Source organism: Triturus cristatus, chromosome 2_2 (assembly GCF_964204655.1).
Source record: "Triturus cristatus chromosome 2_2, aTriCri1.1, whole genome shotgun sequence".
Classification (NCBI taxonomy): Eukaryota; Metazoa; Chordata; class Amphibia; order Caudata; family Salamandridae; genus Triturus; species Triturus cristatus.
The window spans coordinates 335,932,187-335,949,837 of record NC_140582.1 but is presented as its reverse complement, the minus strand read 5'-3'; the positions used below and the strand labels follow the sequence as shown (position 1 = coordinate 335,949,837).

General features: G+C 44.2%; 1 pseudogene; it reads left to right on the top strand.

The window, feature by feature from the left end:
- The first annotated feature begins 423 nt into the window (after positions 1-423).
- Positions 424-16,187, top strand: LOC146862241 (cis-aconitate decarboxylase-like; annotated as a pseudogene).
- The last annotated feature ends 1,464 nt before the right edge of the window (positions 16,188-17,651 follow it).

Sequence of the window (17,651 nt, the reverse complement as noted above, 5' to 3'; positions counted from 1 at the left end):
TTTTCTTAGTATTGAGCTTGCGACATGGCCATCACCGCTACTTATGTGTGGGGATTATAACATTCATTTGGAAGGTGACTTTGACGTAAATAGCGACCAATCATATGTTGGGAAGAAGACTAAAGTATTTAAAGCCACTAGAGGGATTGCTAAAGAATTTGGGCTAGTCGATGCATGGTATGTCATGGGGAAAGGAGCAATGGGGGCAACCTTTTATTCTGCACCCCATAGGAAACATCTGCGCCTAGACTATTTCTTCTTAACAGTCGAGAAAGCTAAAAATGCCAGCGTTCACATTTTGCCCAAAATCATATCAGATCATAATCCCATTGTGTTAGATTTGGATTATAATAGCAGTCGTGGTCTACCAAGAATTTGGACTTTGATCGGAAATTGCTGTCGGATCCTGTATACTGTGAACAAATGAGTAAATGGATTACTGAATTCTTTAAAAATAATAATGGGTCCACTTCAGATTCTATTGTTTGGGACGCATTCAAGGCTGGAGTTCGTGGAGAAACGCTAAGCTATTCTATCAATAAGCAGCGGAAGGTTCGTGACGAAATTCAGTTGGTGATGAATAAGCTAAGGGAATTAGAAATTGAATTTATGGGGTTGGTAATCGGAGGTCAAAACACGACACAAATTATTAGTGATATTGCCTCTCAAAAAATGAAGATCTACCAAAATGTTGCTGAGAAATTAGCTTCTAAGATTGCTATCTATAAGTATGAATTGTATGAGGTTGGTGAGAACTCGGGTCGATTATTAGCAAAAAGATTACATCAGAAAGAAGTAGCTAATAGGATTAATAGGATACAGGACTCTCTTGGCCAGGTACAGGATACTCCAGCTGAAGTGCTTAATGTGTTCAGTAAATTCTACTATGAGTTATATACACCGGATGTTACTATAGCTGCAGAAGAGAAATTAAAGGAGTTTTTCTCCGATTTATATATTAAAAAACTAACAAATGATCAGATGTAGGCATTAGATGAAGATATCACGTGGGATGAAGTGGAAATGGCAATGACATCACTGGCAGTAGGTAAGGCCGTGGGACCCGATGGTATCCCTTTTGAATTTTACCGGACCTTTCGCCAAGTTTTAAAATCTGAACTTTTGGCCTTATGTCTGTCTGCTCAAAGAGGAAGGGTGCCGTCGTCTTGGTGTAAAACCACTATTATTGTTTTTTTGAAGAAGGATAAACCCGAATTGCTGCCTACTTCATACAGACCTATATCATTGATTAACTCCGATAGCAAAGTCTATTCTAAGATTTTAGCTACTCGATTAGCTGGTGTTATATCGGGGCTTGTTTCTAACTTCCAACACGGGCTTATCCCTGGCAGAGATACCACAGATCACGTGTGATCTCTTTCCTGAATTGGGCACAGGCAACTGATACTACATTAGGGGTAATCCTGCTGGATGCCGAGAAGGCATTCGACAGGGTTTCCTGGCCTTATATGTGGGAAGTTTTAAGTTTAAAGGGTTTTGGTCCTCAGTTTCGGCAAGCAATTCAGGCATTATATATCACTCCGGAAGCAAATATTAGAATCTCTTGTCAGGAATTCGATTCATTTAAGATAGGTAGAGGTACAAGGCAGGGCTGCCCTTCCTGTCCTCTTTTATTTGCTTTATATATTGATTTTTTTCTGAATAAATTGAATCAACATACAGATATAGAACCCGTTCAATTACGGCTTATGAAGTACAGAGCATTGGCCTATGCCGATGATATTGTTGTTATAACAAAAGATATAGGATCGGCAATACCTGCGATCAACTCACTGGCAAATCAGTTCGGTAGCTTCTCTGGTTATAAATTAAATATCTCTAAAACCCAGGTTCTTTATGTGGGTGGTGATCCTCCGGCTGAAGTGTTTGTTGTCCCAGAAGTTACATATTTAGGAATCAAAATTTCAACTCCAGTTGGGAATTTCCCAGAATTAAATATGAATCCAGTGTTGGCTGAAGTAAACTCAACATTGGAGCGGTTGGATCATCTACACTTATCTCTTTATGGGAGATCTAATGTATTAAAAATGTTGGTACTGCCAAAGTTTTTATATATGTTTAGAACGATTCTGAGCAGCTAGAGAGGATTTGCTCCAGATTCCTATGGGGTTACAGCCGGCAGAGAAGGTCCTACAAGAAAATGGTACTCCCAAAAGATCGTGGTGGCTGGGGTATCCCACACTTTTTATTGTATTATTGGGCAGCAATGATGCAGTATATGAGCCCTTTGGTAATTGGTGATCGGGCAGCAACTTTGTCCTGTCATAGGCCATCAATATATGAATTTGGGCTGGGGAGGAGATTAATGATTGTTTAGTAAAAATTCTAGAACCAAGTTATTTCAAGAAAACCAAATTTAAAGTCCTCAGTGCTGCCTCTTCTGTATGGAGACAAGTCAAACACAAATTAGGTATCGCTAAGTTTAATGCCAATACCCCATTCTCAGCTCCTTTGCTTCTCCCATTAATTTTTCGCGATTAGGTAGCTTATAGATGGGGATTTAAGGGAATCTATAGGTTGGGTGACTTATGTGAAGAAGGTCAACTTATGTCATTTACAGACCTACAAGCGAAATATGGCCTAGCTAAACAAGATTTTTTTAAATTTCTCCAAATTCGAAGCTTTCTAACTAAACAAGGGTATGGATTGGAACACCAGCTTGCTCAGATTGGGCTTATTGAAAATATGAAGAGGAAAACACCTATTGGCCAATTTTATGATCACATATTAGAGATATTCCCAGACGATGTAGATCTATGTCAGGAGAAGTGGGAAAGGAAATTTGGGGTAGAGGAGGTTAATATTAGGGAATCTTTAGGACTTGCTAATCAAGTCTTGATGACAGGTAGGATGCGTGCTCATCATTATATGGCCTTGTTTGATTTGTACTATACCCCAAGCAAGATTTCTAAATGGGGGATAGCTGCGGGGATTAACTGTAAAAGATGTGGCCTTTTTGCAGCTGACTCGGTTCATATGTTTTTTCATGCCCCAAGTTAGGGGTATTTATTGGTGAAATCGAGCAGTTTCTTGGTATAATCATGGGAGCCTCTGTTTGTATAACGGGAGAATTGGTGTTGATTGGGGTCGGATTTGATACGGTAGCACATACAAGATCACGACCCACTAAATCCTTTCTGTTTATTTGTATGGCGGTGTTACGTGCTTGCATCACTAAGGATTGGATCAGTCCTGACCCCCGACCTTTGCGATCTGGCGCTCAAGGCTTTTAGCTATGTATAACTTGGAATTCTCAATATATAAAACTAAGGATATAAGGAAAAGAGTAATGGGAGCCAAGATCTGGTCTCTCATAACAGAATGGATTTAAGAATAATCTGGGTTGATCATATGTTGCATGGTTAATTAGGAACCGAAATTGGCCAAATCCCTTTCTTTTTATCTGTCTCCCATTGATGTATATGAGATCTGTTTGATTGTATATTTTGTTTTCGTTTCATGTGTGTTATATTTATTGTAACTGCATTTAGCCAACTTTATGTATTATTATGTCATCTTAAGATTTCTGTATTTATCCTTACCAAAATAAAAGGGGGTAAAAATAAAAAAAAATAAAAAAAAGAAAAGATAAATATACCTGTAAAATTGGTGTAGTGTCCTTTTGTGAGTGCTTTTACTGTGTTACTGTTGGAGTGTGTTGCACAGATACTTTACACATTGCCTCCTGCGTTTAGCCTACCTGCTTTGCGCCAAGCTACCCTGTCGGAAACAGTGGTTCCTACTTGGACTAGAGTGCATACCCCTGCCAACTAGAGACCCCGGTTCTAACAGTCAGCATCTCTAATACAACTTTACCTTAAGAAGCATATCATCCTGGGTATTTGATTTACAGGTTGAGACATTTGGAGATGAGTACTCTTTGGTGTTTCAGTTCATTGTAAATCTACTCATAATTATTTTAGAGCTTCTCAATCTTTGTATTAAATACTTTAGTTTTACAATATGTGGATATTTGATATGGACTGATGGTGCAACTATATCCTTACTGCTTCCTATTGCAAAGGTTTGTTGTTTGTATTCTTCAGGCCATGTGTTTGCCGCTGACAATGTGACAATTACACTGGATCATTTTAGTCAAATCTAGAGTAGATAATGCGTGCTAGTTTGTAAGCACATCCACATTCCAAGACCGGAATCTCTCACGTGCTACACTGAAAGGAATCAGCCAATGGATGGTTGTGGAAGTGAGACTTACATTGTCCAATCGGCAGATTGAGGCGGGCAGAGAGTATGGTAACTCTTGTTGGCAGCTCACTGTAATCAGACTTGTACCCTTCTAGTTTGCCCAGGTGTGCACGTGTACATGAGTGTTGTGTGGGCAGCAGATCCTCTGTGAGCAGGATTAACCCAGTGCAAGACATGTACCCACTTCAGTGCAGATGATTACATTGGATGGTCAGGGCAACTTCTTTATGTTGATTAGTATATACGTATGATAGAAGACTGCACCATGAAATGTTTATCAGCAGTTCTTGGTTGCACATAGCTGGCATCCCCTCCACTGTAAGTCACTGGCATGGCGATGATGCTTTACATGCAGGGTTGATGTAGGTCAATTTCATTGTAATGTGTATTTCACACTCTTGGGCATCATGGTAATATCAGCACGAGGGTCAGTTATGATTAGCAGACCCCTGGCACTCTGAGAGCACCCCAGCCTAGCTGAGCATCAGCGCTCATCCCTAGTAGGCCCGAGTTTTGAGCACAACTCTCTGGGTGCTGAGCAGCACCACAGAATGCCTGGCATATTGGGCACCATGAGAGTATTCCAGTTGTTAAGGTCCAAGTACTCTCTCACTGGGTAAATAATGCCCCTTTCGTTTATATTCGAGGTAGGACGTGGCTCGGGGGTTGGACCTTCCTTGCCCCTCTTGTTATTAATTGTTGAAGTAGTTAAGTATGTCCTCCTATTTTATTTTTTAAAGATGTTCTTGGTCAATTTATTTGTTTTTTTCGAATCCAGTATGCGAAGAGACACATTGTATCCTGTTTCATTTGCGGTATTGCTTTATAATTCTCAGATCATGATTTACATTATATTCATAGTATCTTGAACAAGGTGATCATTTTTGACCCTGAAAGGTTAACAGGCCATAAAGATGTGGCCACGGGGAGGATAGAAGCCTTCACTCTGTTCACATGGTTGTCTGAGGAGGGTAATGTGGTGATGGCATCCGATGTATACACATGAAACATCAGCAATACCACACTGCACTGCTTTGATTGTGGCTTTAAAGAGACTCCCTATAGTCTTTCCCAGTCTCACGATTTCAGAATGGAAGGTTTTCCAATAAGCTATGCAACAAGCTATAACTGTGGCTCAGTTATCATATGCAACTACAAGCATTGAGAAAGTGAATAGTGGGGGACCAGGTTTGGGTCCCGGCACCGGTTCGCAAATCTTTTGTCCTGGGAACACCATTGAAGGTTCCTTTGCCCAAGTCTGTTTGGCATTAGGCCCGGTGGAGGCAAGATTAGTTGGCCGAGGGTCAGTGCAGCTCAGGTTTGGTGATGCAGCATTCGGGCGCGACCGATTGTACATCGGGTTCGCCGTGGAATAAGGGGAGTTCCAGCCAGAGGGTTACAGCAGTGGATTTGGGAAAGGAATGTGGTTGGGCTGACTTCTGTTTTGGTGAAGGTGGCTGGGGTAGGGATGCAGTGTCAGTTGTTTTCCTCCCCATATTCCTATTGCTCATCATATCCTAGTGGGTGGCTGTTGATGGTAAGAGTCACTGTAACCCATTCTGTCAGTCCTAACTTTGGACAGAGTGCCAAGGAACCTTTTCATTACAAGGTTAGTGTCTGCAGAAAAGTACACTTTGAAGAATACTTGGTTGCCCCTGTTGGGCCTAGCTATGTAGGGGATTCGTCAGTGCTGGGTTGGACCCCGATTCACACCCTATCAACTTATTTACTTGCATTTGCTATATTACAGGCTAACTGTGCCCGGTATGAGAGACAATTTTATTTTTACAGGTTGAGAATATGAAATAGAATTTGTACTTGACTGTTGCCAAACTGATAAGGGGCTGTGTTGACATGACATGTCTAGCCTGTTGGTGGGTATCATGGACAACCAGAAAGTCTAGGGCAGACAGCGCAGTAGGAAGGATGAGAGCCTTTACAAATTGTTCCATCCCTTAGGGTGGTAAAAAGCAAAACTATGCATTAAAGGCATAAAGGCATTCAGTTAGGCTGCCACATTAAGCCTAAGGTGTCTTGTTCCCTCCAACGTATGCACAGGCAGGGAGATGACTCCGCCACCCCGATGGCTTGAGTTGTCCTGCGCAGGGCTTAGCGTAGTTTCCGAATCCCACGTTAGGGACATGGGACCTCTCCCCGGTTTCCTGAGCCGGGTAACGTAGCTCACCTGGTATGTGCAGCACATAAAACAATCAATGGATGCACATCAGTGTGCGGGCAGGGGTGTACAATACCATGGCTTCTCTTGCAGCAGGGTAGTTGGCCGACAGTGAGGTTGATGTGTTGATGGCTCATCATGTGTTGTTTTCATACTGACACTAGGCTCTGTTTTAGAAGTAGTTATTTGGGTTTCCATAACTGGCATTTCCAGGGCTGACGTCTGGGCACTGGGTTCGTGGTTTCTGTTTACCATGCAACACCTATTAACTTAGCAGAGAGTGGCTGCTGGTCCCTGGCTAGCCCCCAGTATCAGAACTCATTCCTATGGCTTTTGGCTATTTATTGAAGAATAAGTCCGAAATCCAAGTGCATCAGTTGATTTCAGGACTGCCCCCTTTATGAGCAGTGCTAGTGACTCAGGAACATCTAGCATGTTAGGGCTAGCTTATGCCAGTCAGCTATCAATCAATCAATCAATCAATCATAGAATTTTTTGAGCGCACTACTTACCCGCGAGGGTCTCAAGGCGCTGGGGAAAAACAAAAGGGGGGGTGCCGCTAATGGTCGAACAGCCAGGTCTTGAGTAGCCTCCTGAAGGTCAGCAGGTCTTGGGTCTGTTGTAGGCTGAGTGGGAGGGTGTTCCAGGTCTTGGCGGCGAGGTGGGAGAAGGATCTGCTGCCGGTGGTTGTTCTTTAGATGCGTGGGACGGTGGCGAGGGAGAGGTCGGCGGAGCGGAGCTGGCGGTTAGGGATGTAGAAGAGGAGTCGTCTGTTGAGGTAGGCTGGGCCGGTCTTGTGCAGTGCCTTGTGTGCATCGATGAGGAGTTTGAAGGAGATTCTCCTGTCGACCGTGAGCCAGTGCAGGCTTCTCAGGTAGGGGGTGATGTGTCTGTGGCGTGGTACGTCGAGGATGAGGCGTGCAGAGGCGTTTTAAATGCGTTGCAGTCATTTGATGAGCTTGGCCGGGGCTCCAGCGTAGAGGGCGTTTCCATAGTTGAGTCTGCTGCTGGCGAGGGCCTGGGTGACTGTTCTTCTTGTATCTGTTGGGATCCACCTGTAGAGCCTGCGGAGCATGCGGAGGGTGTTGAAGCAGGAGGAGGAGACGGCGTTGACTTGCTTGGTCATGGAGAGCGTTGAGTCGAGGATGACTCCCAGGTTGCGTGCATTGTCGGTGGATGTCGGGGCTGCCCCCAGTGCCATTGGCCACCAGGAGTCGTCCCAGGCTGATGGGTTGGAGCCGAGGATGAGGACCTCCATCTTGTCCGTGTTCAGCTTTAGTTGGCTGCTCTTCATCCAGTCGGCGACGGCCTTCATTCCTTCGTGGAGGTTGGGTTTGGCGGTGAGGGGGTCCTTGATGAGGGAGAGGATCAGTTGAGTGTCGTCGGCGTAGGACATTATGTTGAGGTCGTGCTGTTCGAGCGGGCCATGTAAATGTTGAACAGTGTCGGGCTGAGGGAAGAACCCTGGGGTACGCCGCAGATGATTCCTCTCATAGCACCGGCTATGAGAGGAATGTGGTAAAGCCTGGCTTTACGCTTACCCATGGATTGTTAGGCCTTGGGGCCAAGGCGTCAAGGTGATGATTTGTAGCTTCTTTGATTGCTATAGAATGCTTTCACTATATAGATGTGATGGCGGCCGCTGCAGTCTGGTGCAGCGAAGTGGGGTTTGTGTGTTATCTCGCCAGAGCATAACATGTAGAGAGCACCACTGCTGTAAATGAGTATAAAGACTCCCTTGCCATAGCATCTTGCAATTTTTTTAAATGCAGTGGGACCACTTTTATTGTCACATCCTATGGTATACAAACACAACTGCTCTTTTAATTGTGGTCATGCTAAGTGACATGGGGTCTGACTGGCCCGATTCCTGAAACAGAAATATGAATAATAGGGATAAAATAGCCCCCCACACGGCCAAGTCAGCCATAAAGTTCACCAGTCCTCCAATTTATACTAAGAAGACCCACAATAGGGTGGGCTGTGGAGTATTATGAACCGGCTGCAGAACGTATATCATGCAGTTCGCAAACGCATATAAGGTGAATAGGTTAGTGGGTGACCGCACTAGCCTGAGTGATCCTTTGTACAGCAGTTTAGAAGTTAAAATTCTCAAGCACCCCCCCATAGGACTTTTCAATGTGAGCCACAGCCAAACTTCTAGGTATGGATTTAGCATGATGATATTTCCCAAGCCTCAAAAGGGGTTCTTTAGTAGGGGAGAAGGACCCAGCAGCAAGGGGCGACGCTGTGCAACTTGCATGTTAACTGAGTGAGCAGGGGAAACTAGCACGGACCTGCAGAAGGCAACACAGGTATCCGCTGCACTAAAGGGCCCCTCTGCACTGTGCAAAATGTCACTTCATGGGCGCTGTCTCGAGATTTGGTGTAAGTGGGAAATTTGCTTTCTGCTGGTACAGCGTTTTCCCCCGAAGCCTTGTGTTACGGGTCTAAGTTCAAGCTGTTTCAGGCGCATCTCCACCAACTTCTCCAAGAATACGGGGACAGCTTTGTCAGGAAGGTCTTAAGATACCGGAAATAACTGCAGGAAGTCTATATTAGGCTCCATGCCGTCCATATGTGGTTAGATACCTCTCCAGAGGCGGGTGCATCAGCTCGAAACCTCCCCTAAGCAGCAGCACATTCAGTTGGTGGCTAGTTTGTCTTAAATCACATCAAGTGCGTCAAGGGAGCTAGACTAAGTACCTAGGTCATGCACATTAGGCAGAGTGGTTCCAATAGGATCCAAATAAGTGGGGACCGCACCAAAACATGAAACTGCATCACTTAGATTCCGACATAATGTCTCAGCACCACTCATATAGTTAACAGTTAAACAGCCTTTGAAGATGGGCAGCTGAACAGCACAGGATTCAACTTAACAGACATATTGAAATTACAAAGACTTCAATTTTTTCAAGGCCACCCGTTTCTGAGCACCAGAAACTGCACATTCGCGAAGCTGGTGAGGACTGCCACCAACGTATAATAGTCTTTTGTGTCCACTCAAGCAAGACATTTTCACACTCTTTTACTAACGGGAGCCCTTGTGTGGGAAACAGGAGTGGTGCTTGCTAGTAGTGCAGAGGACATGAGGGTCAAAGAGCATTTCTGGGGCCCCCTGACTTTACGACAAAAGACCACTGCACAGGACGATGGAAAGTGATTACAAAGGGCATAGTATGGGTGATGGCGATGGCAACGCAAGACTGTTAGCTTGCACTGAGTAAACTGGTTCGTATCACCAATTAGAATGGTTCTAGGCGGCAGACCAGTAAACAAGCTAAACAAGGCAGGCCTTCGATATTAGCATTGGATTAATAATACGCAGGACCATCTGGCTATGCGCGGTGAAAATTTTCCAACATGTACTACTAGGTGACTTGAAGGTGAGCCGAACCCGGCTCTGATTCCGTGGAGGGTAATCTATTCCGGGGATAATTAAGCAAACTAGGTCCATTGCTGGTTTAAATACCATGGGCAACAGCTGCTTAGCAGGTAGTGTGTATCTGTAATCGGACTGCAGTTAAGCAAGCCTGGCGGGCTGCGTGAGTTGTCACTCCAAAAAGGGTGTGGTGACTGCAATAGCGTGCACAATACAAACATTCCCTCAAACCAGATTTGACATCATTAATGTGTTAGCCATGGGTTAGCACTCGGAAAGGTCAGTGTGAATGTCTGGTCAAATTCAGCAAAGTATGTGAACTCTGGATCCAAGGGCATGGTGCAGGTTGCTTCAGTTAAGCATAAACCTCCCCACCCTGATAGCCTTAGTAGGTAGGCTGGTTGCGGAAGTTGACATCTAACAGGCATGCCTCTGTTTCAAAAGTTGGGGACACAAAGCTAAAAGGTATTAAGAACATTTGCATATCCATTATTAAGAAGAGGCAGGTACCTGTACTTTTTGTTCCTGTCCCCATCCTCTGGTCTACTCTATGGTACTCAGTAGCAGAAGTTTGGAAGGCACAACTTGCCATCGTCTTGGCAACACACCAGCTCTATAGATTGCAGTCAGTAGGTGAGGAGGAGGCAGACAATATGGTCCAGTATTAAAGTGGTTTACGGGAGGTCAGGCTCAACGCTACAGGTGTTACATTGGCCTTGCATGAGCAGAAGGGCACAGTGCCAGGAACCTCGTAAATAGTGGGTTTTTAGAAAGGGGTTGCGTAAGATTGCCATTCCATTTAAGGGTGTGCTGCTGCGACTCCAATGAGGGGGAGATAGAAGGTTTCGGTGCACTTATGCTGACAGTTCGAGAAAACAGCGTGTATACCTACTTGGAAGGAGCAGGTGAATTTCCACTTTTGGGGCGGTACACGGTTATCAGCTTGAACCGACAAATCTGGGGAATAGTCAGGAACGGGGTTAAACATGGGCTTAGTTAACCCTTACTGTAAGGCACATATTGCACGCAGTGCGCAATGGTTAAGAACAGACATAACCAGGATTTTAAGAAACAGTAGTTTTGCCTTCCTTCTTGGTTAAGAAGTATGACCGACGTGGTACTCCTATACAGGAGGAGGCCAGTTGGCGGAGTTAAGGGTATGGTATTGGCCACAAACAATAACTTGTTAACTATTATACTGTTGTCCTGTGAGGCGAACTCCAATAGGTTTTCCAGCCTATTCTGAAATCAGGGACTGGGCAGTGACGGGTAATGCACGACCTGGCAACACATAACAAGAAGGCCCTTCTTGGCACAGTGCACCATAGGGATTTCACCCTTAACTGCGGGTCAAGTAGAAGAGCAGTTCTGCGGGTAAAGTAGAGAGCAGTTGTTTCAATTCCGGGCGAGCCATCGAACATGCCTACGGATGGGTAAAATAAAACTGAGGTTATATCAGAGAACAGTAGTTCACATTTTAGTGGAGGCGATCAAACTTGCCTACTATGGGGTAAATAAGCCATGCATAAACCCACCAAGCAGGAGGGCTTGATTCCACTTTATTCAAAAGCAAATAAGTGGGCTTGGTAAATAAGCTGATAGGGAAGGGGAACAACTGCTGCAGACTGTTAACTTGTCAGAGATGGATAGGAATTGTCCAGCTAGAAGGACTGGTAACCTGTCAGGTTTAGATGGGAATTGTCTAGCTAGAAGGAGTGGTACCAACACGTTGCAGGAGGTTATGGAGCCTGCCATGATGGGGGGCCCTGGATATGGCGGTGGGCACATCCAGGGCTGTGGTGGAGGTACAGGGCGATCCGAAGGCTGATTGGTACGAGGCGTACCCTTTCAGGAGCACAATAAAGGTGCATGATGCCAAAATCTCAGAAGTCTTTACGGCAGGACACTTGTTGAATGCGACGGCGCCCGCTAGTTCTTCAGGCGGTTGTAAGCCTGAGCAACCGGGGGCTTGTCTGGTTATGCTCTGCCCCTAAAAAGACGTGAGTAGAAGGTATGAACTGGTGGTCCATGATCTGCCTATGACACTGATGCAGACACCCACAGAGTAACTTTCTGCACCATCCTCGAGGTCAGCTGAAATCGTCCGAGTGATGAAAGGAAATGTTATAAACTGTTTTCTGAACTCTGATGTTACATGGTGTAATATTTTTCTGGGGCCTAGAGATTTGCTGGGTGGAAGTACTATATACTCATCACTTAATTCTAATTCAGTATATCCAATGGACTACCCTATTTCTCACCCTATACCTCTATCAATACATCCTCTACATCCACTCTCTCATTTATCCCAAACCCCATACCACTACTATTATTCCCAAAATAACCCTTTCTAGACTCTCCCCATCTCTACTCCTCCTTGCATCAATTGACACCTCTTTTACTATACCATACCAATCCACCCAAAACAAACCTTTCTAAACTCTTCCTTTTGGCCCTTCCCCTCCACATCCCTTTTTACTCATCCCAAGTCACCTTCCACTGCTATGACGTCCCAAAAAGAAAGTCTAAATCCTTCACTCTTCAATCCCTCCACTATCCTTTTCAATCAAAATAACAGACTACATGTCCTCTTCTCAAATTTCATATGTCACTATGCTAATTCACCACTAATCCTTTATGGGTTCCAGGGTAGTGTGATACTCTCAAAAAAAGCGCTTCAACACCTCATCAGGTGTAGCAAGCACTATATAAATGCAACCTTATTTCCCTCTTCTATCCCGCCACTACCCTTCTCTATCCAAATAATTGAATAACATATCCACAATTCAAATTAATTTAATATTTCACTATACTAATTTTCAACAATAATGCTTCATGGGTTCCAGAGCAGCGTGCTACTCGCTAAAAAAATTGCTTCAACACCCCATCAGGGTTAACAAGCGCCATATAAATACAAACATTTTTTTCCATCTACTATCCTTCCGATATCCTTCTGAATCCAAATAACTGACTATCCTATCCACCACTCAAATTACTTTCACATTTCACTATACTAATTCAACACTAATCCTTTAAGGGTTCCGGAGTAGCGTGCTACTTGCCAAAAAAGCGGTTCGGCACTTCGTCAGGGGTAGTAAGCGCTATATAAATGCAATTACAAAACGATACAATTCAATATGTAAAAGGGATAACCCCCACATAAATGGTAGAACCGAATGGATTGGCCATGGTGCAGTTTGGCCCATCAAGTGGGCAGGGCAGCTTAGGTTAGTCACTGCTGCCTGCCCTTGGATCGCCCATAAGTTAACCCACCAAGTTGACATACTTCTTGTATTTAATATACCTGCAGCAAACTTTCTCTAACAAAATCTTGTCTGATCTTTTATTTTTGCGCAGTGTGACTAATTACTGCTGAGCGGGGTGTTGCCGATATCAGCACTATAAGGCTGCCCGCGGCGCACGCAGTGGGCCACTTAAGAGGGTGGCCCCATGGTGCCTCTTCAGGCACCTCCCCACCTTTTTCACTGGGACTCCTTCACCTGGGAGTCCTCCCTCAGGTCTGGCACCTCCACGGTGTCATTTACGGTGCGCGGGGGACAGGTATTTATACCTGCTCCCACCCAGGCGCCACCCTCTTTGTCCCTCCACTGGACATGCTGTCACCCTCCCAACCGCTTACCCTGTGTGCCGGCGTGAGGGCTGGCTAATGAGGTACACTTTCAAAGGCACAATAAGGGTGCATTATGCCAAAATCCCAGGAGTCTTTACGGCAGGGCCCCGGTTGAAAGTGACGGCACCCCGCTAGTCCTTCGGTGGGTTGTAAGCATGAGCAACTGGGGGCTTGTCTGGTTACGCTCTGCCCCTAAAAAGGCATGAGTAAAAGGTATGGACTGTTGGTCCATGATCTGCCTATGATACTGATGCAGACACCCACAGAGTAACTTTCGGCACCATCCTCGAGGTCAACTGAAATCGTCCGAGTGATTAAAGGAAATATTATAAACTGTTTTCTGAACTCTGTTGTTACATGGTGTGATATTTTTCTGGGGCCTAAAGTTTTGCTTGGGTGGGGGAACTATATATTTATCACTTTCTTCTAATTCAGTATATCCACCATGAAATATTCATCCACTAATCACAGCCCTAGCTGCCATCAGATGTTAAGCAGTTAATATCTTGAGACAATGGCAGGACTGGGAGCATGGACTAGGGTACCAAAATAAGCATTGGAACCTCGGATCCCCTAAACAACTGTCCTTCAGAAACACTACATCTACTCGCAGAGACCACTTGCCTGCTCCTGCATTTCTTCTAATAGACATCACCACATATGCAGTGAATCATCCTCTGTTTAAAGTTAAAAGCACACATTCTCACAAGCTCCGCTGTTCCTCCACCAGGTGTCTGGGTGCACTTTCTATTCCTAACTTAATTCTGTCTCTGACAGGACAAGTACTCCTTGTTTGCCATCAGCTCTGTGTATGTAAGGAAAGGATTGGGACTCCCACTTATGCTGGCTACCTATGTCAATGGAGTAGCGGTAAGGATTTTCAAAGTTATAACTTTATCCATTAATCATACACTAAGTGCGATGTGTTTATGAGAATTTTACCTAAATGCTGTCTCCTCCAATGGTCAATCTTGTCTGTTTCCACTTTTGTAAAGAGTCTACATTGAGCAATGGCACAGTCACTCAACCAAATCTTAGAATATGGATCCTACACTTCTGTAAATTGTTTCCATAGGTCGATGACACAATCTCTGTGTTTAACGTCACTTCCTGACACACACTTCTTTAAGGACCTTCTAATCCTCTACCCCTCTTCTAACAGATGCACTCTATGGACTTCAATGACACTTGGCACCCTGCCACTCACCCGTTAGGTGCTGTGCTGCCGGCTCTAATGGCTGCATCTCAGTTGTGGCCCGTGGGCTTCCGACCCAGTGGCTCAGACTTCCTGTTGGCATTCAACGTGGGCATCGAGGAGCAAGGAAGGCTTGTGCGTTTCTCCAGTGAAACCAGTAATATCCCTGAAAGGTTTCTATGATGTCCACAAGGGGCAGAAATATCCCATAACAAATTCATGATTCCAATAGGGGGCTGCAGTATCTTCCAGGCATGGCTAAGGTGCTCAAAGAGGGAAGAAATATTAGATGAGTTATGTGTGAGATCAATAGAGAGGGGGAATGTTATAACGTGTGCCTGATGTGCACAAAGGGTAGGAATTTCCGCCACAGCAACCTTTAATGTAAACAAAATCATATATGGATAGCACACAATACAATGTAAACATTATTGCGTTTATTTTTCAGTTCGCTGTTACTAGATTTGTGTCAAATGCCTGATTAGATCCTAGCATATTTCTGTTTCCTCGTACTGCATGATAGCATTAATGTCTAACATGCTTTAAGTATATTTCTGTAGTTCACACTTATTGTTAGCATTGCCCCTCATCTAATCCTATTCTGGTATTATCATTATTCCATGTCTCACCCAGTTCTTTGTATTTCCTGCAGGTTCCACCCTCCTTAAGTTGTTGGCACTATGGGCAGTGCTGCTGCTACAGCAAAACTCCTTTCATTGAGTGCAGAACAATGTGTCTATGCTTTGGGAATCGCTGCCTCTGTGGTGGGGGCACTTATGGCCAATGCGGCAACTCTTGCCAAACCTCTCCATATTAGCAATGCGACCCGCTTTGGGATGGAAGCAGCACTTCTAGGTGCCCGTGGGATGGAAGCCAACCCACTTATCTTGGACAATGTGCCCGACTGCTGGGGGTTCAGCGCTTTCTATGGTGACTACCAACCCTCGGCCCTGGCAATGCCATATCAAGATTACAGCTTTCTTTTGGAGAAGCAAGAAATCGCCTTCAAGGGGTTCCCAGCTAACTTGGGCATGCACTGGTGGCACATGCTGCGATCTCAGTCAGAAACTGAGTCACAAATATAATAGGCTCCTTTAACACTGCTGCCATCCGTGATATTCTTCTGAGGGTCCCAGTCTCCAAGTATATCAACAGGCCCTTCCCAGAGTCTGAACACAAGGCGCGACACTCATTCCAGTTGAATGTCTGCACAGCCCTTCTGGATGGTGAGGTGGGCATCTCTTCCTTCAGTGAAGACAACCTTAGGAGACCAGACCTCATCAACTTATTGAAGAGTGTAGATGTAGAGCACCCTGAAGACAATGTGGCTAACTTTGACAAGATGTACAGAGAAGTAGTGCTGCTCCTGGAGAGTGGAGAGATCGTGACCGGCAGACGTGACACCTTATATGGACACTGGAGGAAGCCCCTCAGCCAAGAATCACTCCATGAGAAGTTCCTCTCCAATGCTACCTGTGTGCTCCACTAAGACCAGGCACAAGCAATTATTGACGTGGTGGAGGAGATGGAGAGCCTTGCAGATTGTTCTCAAATGACATCCTCCCAGCAGTAACCATGTTCAACCAAAATTCATCCCTCTCACAAAGTTGGAGTAAAACTTTAAATGAACTACCAGGTGCAATTATCTTTAGCATAACTTGTTTTACACAAGATTGAAAATCTACTCAAGGAGAGGGACATTACCAATTGATTGTATAAAACAATAAATGTCAATCATATCCTCTCCTAATATGAAAGCTACTGCATGTTTCAGAGTACAACGAGGTCCCCATTTAACCCAATACAAATACAAAAGCATCCGGCTGGCCAGAAGCAATAGGATTAAGATTCATAGAACCTCATCGGTACTTTGTAAGGACTGTTACATGCATTTTGTATTTATTGTTATTTATTATTTGTTTATTTGTTGTTTAATAAAATGTGACCTCATCTCACTGAAATACCATGTCTTCTTCCACTAAGTGATTCTCCCCTGGTTGAAAAATATAGGAAGAGCTGGATATTCAATTTTAGTCTAGTAATGAATTCTCCTTGTGCCCTGCTCTCTCATGTGTACTTTTCTAGAAACACAGGACAAATAGGTCATTACAAGTACTTTCGATTGAAATCTCTCATATTTTGTCAGTGAAATGTATTTTGTACTTTCTCTGGTTATTTATTTAATTTTGAATAAAGTCTCTGAATTTAATGTACAGTGATTTAAATTTTTGATGTGTAAAGCAGCTGACATTTTAGATGCTAACTCACAGGGCGGCTGCGCTTGTTGATATTGCGGCTGGATTCTCTCACATACAGACCTTACATATGAAACTCTATTTTTCAGCTGTTGCTTAACATACTGGCCCTCTTACTAGAGTTTCACAATCTTCACTGTTTTTAGAAACTGCCCTTAAATGCCCAACTACTTATATAACAGCCGGAATATACATATCTGAACAAGAACGAAAGATTGATCCGATCATGGCACAAATGTTTCAGCTGTTGCAATCCAGTTTGCACCACTGTGGTTATTTCTTAATCCCCAGTGCTCACAAACTCGTGCGATGTGCGCTGGAAAGTGGAGCATATTAATAATTAAATATGTGGGAAATACACAGAAAATCATACTTTTTGCCAACCAATTCTGTGACCCACTCCACTCAGTCAAACATACGGACCAATATTTAGAAACGCCATATAGTAAACTTACTTATGATAAAAAAAGAGGTTGGAGGTGGAGTTTTTGGATCCTCTCATACATGCATTTCTGAAGGCTTTGCCCTTTGTGCTGTATGTAATTTCTGGTCTCTATTATGCTCTGTCAAGAAAATATAGGCAAAATATGCCTACTAAATGAAAGTGATTCTAGTCTGACAAAAATACGTCTTCCTTTATGCAGATGATTTCTTAATTTATTTCGTATAAGCGCATCTCTAATGCTACTTTAGCTTAAGAGCAGTGGTGCCCAGCACAGGTAAGAGCAGTGAGTTGGGGCGGGGTGGGTTTAAGTCGAGAGTCGACAGGAGAGGTAAAAATA